General features: G+C 35.4%; 1 pseudogene; it reads left to right on the top strand.

Annotated features, from left to right (window-relative positions):
• Positions 1 to 275: 275 nt before the first annotated feature.
• LOC102984967 (homeobox protein NANOG-like) lies at positions 276 to 1,158 on the top strand (annotated as a pseudogene).
• Positions 1,159 to 6,136: the final 4,978 nt, after the last annotated feature.

Genomic DNA, 6,136 nt, shown 5'->3' with positions numbered 1-6,136 from the left:
AGACACACATTTTAAAATTAGTTGGGTAAATATCAACAAGCACAATTACTGGAATGGTATGGTAAGGGTATGCTTAGTTTGGGTCATTTTCCTACATTGGGGTGGTAGGCTTCTGTTATCACACAGGTGACTTCCCTTCATCCCATCTTTTTAATACTTTTACTCCTGGAGATCTTCACCTTTCTCTAAGCTCTTCTACCTAGATTCTTAAGCCTGGACTTTTCCTACCATCTATCTAGCTCTTTGGTTTTCTCCCTCTCCTTCAATTCAACAACATGAGTGTGGACCCAGCTTGTCCCCAAAGCCTGCATGGCCCCGAAGCATCCAATTATAAGGAATCTTCACCAATGCCTGAGATTTATGGGCCTGAAGAAAATTATGTGTCCTTGCAAATGTCATCTGCTGAGACCCACAACATGGAAACTGGACGGTCCTGATTCTTCCACAAGCCCCAGAGTAAAACTACTGGCCACGGCTGCAGACAAGAGCACAGTGCAGAAGGAAGAGAAGGTCCTGGTCAAGAAACAGAAGACCAGAACCGTGTTCTCTCAGACCCAGCTGTGTGTGCTCAATGATAGATTTCAGAGGCAGAAATACCTCAGCCTCCAGCAAACGCAAGAACTTTCCAGCATCCTGAACCTTAGCTACAAACAGGTTAAGACCTGGTTCCAGAACCAGAGAATGAAACATAAGAGGTGGCAGAAAAACAACTGGCCAAGGAATAGCAACATTGTGACTCAGGGCCCAGCAACTACAGAATACCCGGGCTTCTATTCCTACCACCAAGGATGCCTGGTGAACTCTTGCGGAAACCTGCCCATGTGGGGTAATCAGACCTGGAATAACCCAACTTGGAGCAACCAGAGCTGGAACAGTCAATTCTGGAGCAACCACCCTTGGAACAGTCACACCTGGTGCCCCCAAGCCTGGAATAACTAGACTTGGAACCATCAATTCAACAACTATGTTGAGGAATTCCTGCAGTCCCAGATCCAGTTCCAGCAAAATTCTCCTGTCAGTGATTTGGAGGCCACCTTGGAAACTGCCGGGGAAAGCTATAACATAATACAGCAAACTGCTAAGTATTTCAATTCCCAACAGCAAATCGTGGATTTATTCCCAAATTACTCTCTGAACATACAGCCTGAAGATTTGTAACGATGGCTGTATTATTCAATCTCAATTTGAGCCGTGACTGTATTACTTCCCTAGAATTTTTCTTTTACAATTACATATCTCTCTGCCTTGATAAGCTGTTTTTCATTGTGCCTTTTGTGTCAATTTGGGGGTGTATGATTGGTGTCTAATCAAAGAGGTTTCAGAAGCACTGGCTTCTACAGACAACATGATAAAAGATGACTGGCGGCTATAGATAACTAGGTTATAATACTATTTTTTTGGATATCTTTAGGATCTAGAACCTAACCTCAAGAATAGGGAGCAAAAGTACAAAGATGTGCGATGAAGGATTATTCATATTTTCTGGGATGGGGAGGCTTTACTTGTTAAGGTGAAGGGTTAAGCTACAATGTGCTTCACTGATTTCCTCTACCCCTTTTTGCTATTTTACTACAACCCCTAATTTTTTCACCACTCTAGTATTTGTAGAAAGATGTTTCGATTTGTCCACATCATAATACTACCAGTTGGCTGGTTCGTTTATAAGTACCAATAAAAAAAAAAATTACCCATTTAAAAAAAAAAAAGAGAGTATGCTTAGTTTTGTAAGAAACTGCCCAGCTATCTTCCAAAGTGGCTATACCATTTGCACTCCTAACTGCAATGCATTCCTGCTGCTTACCAGCAATCCTTACCAGCAATTAATATTGTCTAGTTTTCTCTATTTTATTCTTTCTGGTAGTTGTGTAGTGATATCTCCATAAATTTTTTAAACATCTTTATTGGAGTATAATTGCTTTACAATGTTGTGTTAGTTTCTGCTGTATAACCAAGTGAATCAGCTATAAGTATACATATATCCCCATATCCCCTCCCTCTTGCACCTCCCTCCCACCCTCCCTATCCCACCCCTCTAGGTGGTCACAAAGCACTGAGCTGATCTCCCTGTGCTATGCAGCTGCTTTCCACTAGCTACCTATTTTACATTTGGTAGTATATATATTTCAATGCTACTCTCTCACTTCGTCCCAGATAACCCTTCTCCCGCCCCATGTTCTCAAGTCCATTCTCTACGTCTGCATCTTTATTCCTGTCCTGCCCCTAGGTTCATCAGATCCATTTTTTTTTTAGATTCCATATATATGTGTTAGCATACAGTGTTTGTTTTTCTCTTTCTGATTTATTTCACTCTGTAGGACAGACTCTAGGTCCATTCGCCTCACTACAAATAACTCAATTTCGTTTCTTTCTGTTTTTTTTTTTGAGTTTTGTTTTTTTTTTAACATCTTTATTGGAGTACAATTGCTTTACAATGGTGTGTTAGTTTCTGCTTTATAACAACGTGAATTTCATTTCTTTTTATGGCTAATTGTATATATGTGCCTCATCTTCTTTATCCATTCATCTGTTGATGGACACTGAGTCCATACATTTTTAATATTGCTTGTTTTGTGTTCATGTGAGAGCCATAATTTTAACTTTCTGAAAAGTACTGACAATTTTGCTTCTAGTCTCTCTTTGGTATATAAACCCAACTTTTATGAATGATATGGGAAACAGTCAAAATATGCAATTATATGATCTTCTGATAAGAATATGGGTATGTATCTGTTTGTGTGCGTTGATATAAAGCTGTTATTTATCATCTTTAGTCAATTCAAATAGTAGATATATGGATTTAATTAAAAATAAGCAAGTTAATTTGATTTTGCTTTAATTTTCTCTGACATCCACCAATTAGAAGAGGAGACAATAGAGATTAATTCACTAAACCACTGATATTGATTTATTTTCCTCCAAAGCCTTAGGAAAGTACATGCTGTATGAAATTATTGAGGTTATTGTGCAAAGCTGCTGCTGAATCTGAGATACTTGACAGCCACAGAATAAGGAGAAAACTCAGTGTGCTATGTGCTTTGTGCTGAGATAAGTTCAGTTATTTTCAGATCCCTTTCATTTCAGTTGCTATTTAGGATTTATATAATTTGATAACACAGTGTTGAGGGCTTATAGATTAAACTGACATTCATAGACTGACTTTATGGCGAAAAAATTCAAGACATTATAGGCTTACAAGAAACAGTTTTCAGGCTGATAATTATAGAATTAGGATCAGTAGGGTTTTAAATGGAGAGTGATTGGAGTGCAAATGTTATTGGGGGGAGAAGGGATAAGCCAATATGAGATTTGGGGGAAGCTCTTACTCCTTTGATTAATATTTCACCATTCTCATATGAGCTTCAGCACCAAGATAGCAATAAAATAATTCTATAGTTCTTTTCACCAAAAGAGTCTGGAATTTATTTAAGGAAGTAAGCACAGCTTACTGGCTGCATTTGTTATAAAAAATTTTTTTTAATTAAACTAATTCTTTATGAATTGGCCCAACATGATGCTAGAAAAGCGATGACAGGATGATTTTACTAGAGAGCCACTCAGTATGGGGCCAATCTGACCAATATGTCCCATTATTACCAGCAAAGGGTAGCTCCATTTTTCTCACTACCACGTCAGACCCCTCAATGCTTTGGAGGTCTCAGCATCCTTTTCCTCTTGTTTGATGCGCTGATTGAATGCAGATACAGACAACAACCTGAGTGGTGATGTAAGCTGTTGAGTATTCATTTGATTTTAAGCATCTTAATAACTACAGTATAGAATAATTATATCTCCTAATTTATACATTCATTATACATTACATCTCTGGAAGGCAGAAGAGAGAAAAATAGTACAATCTTAATATCTGGGCTTTGTTGTCACGGAGACAAGAGTTGGAATCATGCTCTGCTGCTTATGATCTTGAGAAAGTTACATAACTTCTTAGAAATTCATTTTGTTCACCTGTAAAATTGAGACGGTAATATTTATCTGAGTTTTAGTGAGAATTAAATGAAAGGACTAGCACTTTATAATCACTTAAAAAATAATCTCCCTTCTTCCTCAATTTGGTAATAAATAATCAGTTCTCAAGTACTTCATTGTCACTTGCCTCATGACCTCCTTCTTCTTCAAAAGAAAAAAAAAATAGAATTAGGAAATAATGTTTACAGACTGATTTTATTGGGAAAAAATTAGCAAAAGTAGTATAAGAAATATCCACTCCCCCGGCCACCAAAAGAAACAGACTGATATGTCTTCACAGGAGCGTTCTATCACATCTTTAAGGATCAGATCATTCCAACGCTATTATCTCTTCCATAGCAACCAGATTAGACATAAAAAGAGGAGGCAATTTAAAAATTCTTTTTAAAGTCGGCATTACCTTGCTACCAAAATGTGACAAAGACTGCACACACATGCAAAAATTATGGATTTATATTACTATAAATATTGATTTAAAAAATCACAAACAAAATATTAACAAATAGAATTCAGTAGCCCATTAAAAAACTAATAAATCATGACCGATCGGGTTTTATAACAGGAATACAATATTCGGTCAACATTAGGAAATGTATTAATATAATGTATTATATAGATCTATGTATTGAAATAAATTATATGATCATATGCTTACATGCTAGAAAAAATTTTTTCAAATTCCACACCAATTCTTGATTTTAAGTGTCAATAAGATTGGAATGGATTGATCCTTCTCAGTATGATAAACTATTTATATCTCAAAAAAAGGACCAGTGTCATGCTCAACAAGGACACACTAAAGTTAGGAATAAGGTAAAAATGCCCACCACCATACATATAGCTTAACATTGTACCAAGATATTAAACAATAAAATTTTATGAAAGAAAGAAGTTAGAAGTATAAGAATTTAAAAGAAGGCAAAGTGATCACTATTTGCATATGACATGATTGTATACCCAGAAAAACCCAAGAGAATCAACTGAAAAAAGATCTTTATATGATAACATAATTCAGTAAGTTTGTGGGGTTAAAAAAAAAAATACGCAGATGTCAGCAGCTTTGTTAAGTAGGAACAACAACAACAACAAAAAACAGTTAAATGATAGAAGTAAATAAAATAAATATTATTGATGAAGATACAATACTTAGGGATAATGAAAGAAATCTGCAAAATCTTCATGGGAGAAACTTGGAAACAGTTATTTTATCACTTTAATGCTATGCTGATAAAATAACACTTGGTATCCTAGGGATTCTAAAGTTCATATGTAAAAACAAATAAGAAATATTAGGAAAGCAACCTCGGGGGAGAAGGAGGAAGAATACCGAGGAAGAATTAGTCTTAAAAAAAATTACTAAAATATAGTACTGGTGTTTGGATAGATCAATAGGACAATAGTCTATGGAATAACTGGGTTGTGAAGCAGACAGCTACAAAAGATAACGTTGGATCCATGCTTCACATTACACATTAGTATAAACTTTAAATTAAACAAGTATTTAAATGTAAAAATAAGCCATACAAGTTTAGAAGACTACATGGGAGGATTTCTCTATAATTTTGGAGTGAGGGTGCCCGTTCTAACTTACTCAAAAGGAAAAAATGGTAAATTTGATTACTTAAACAATACAAAGTTTTGCAAGGTAAAAAAATAATTATATATATATATATATATACATAATATATATACATGGCAAAGTTAAAAGACAATCAACAAATTGGAAAAAAATTTGCAACTCATAACACAGGAGAAAAAGATGCTCTACAGGAAGTTGAGAAGAAGAATATTAATACCTCTAAAAGAAAAGTGAGCTAGGAATGTAAACAGAGAACTCATAGAAAAAGTACAAATGTCCCTTAAACATGTAAAAAGCTGCTAAATCTCACTTATGATAAAAGAACTGCAAATTAAAACTAAATTTCAGTACCAGATTTCATTTTTCAGATCAACAAAAATCCCAAAATTTGGCCACAGCCATTTTGGTGAGGTTATGGGAAAATAGACTCATTTCATTTTTCTCAGGCGACACTGCAGAATAGTACAATGGCTAACAAAGGTAATTTGGCAATTTCTCTCTAAATGAGAAATGCTTTACCTTTTGATTCAGCAATCCCACTCCTTGGAATTTATTCAACAGATGTATCTGCACATG

The sequence above is a fragment of the Physeter macrocephalus genome, chromosome 16 (genome assembly GCF_002837175.3).
Source record: "Physeter macrocephalus isolate SW-GA chromosome 16, ASM283717v5, whole genome shotgun sequence".
Lineage (NCBI taxonomy): Eukaryota > Metazoa > Chordata > Mammalia > Artiodactyla > Physeteridae > Physeter > Physeter macrocephalus.
This window is presented reverse-complemented; position numbering and strand designations above follow the sequence as displayed.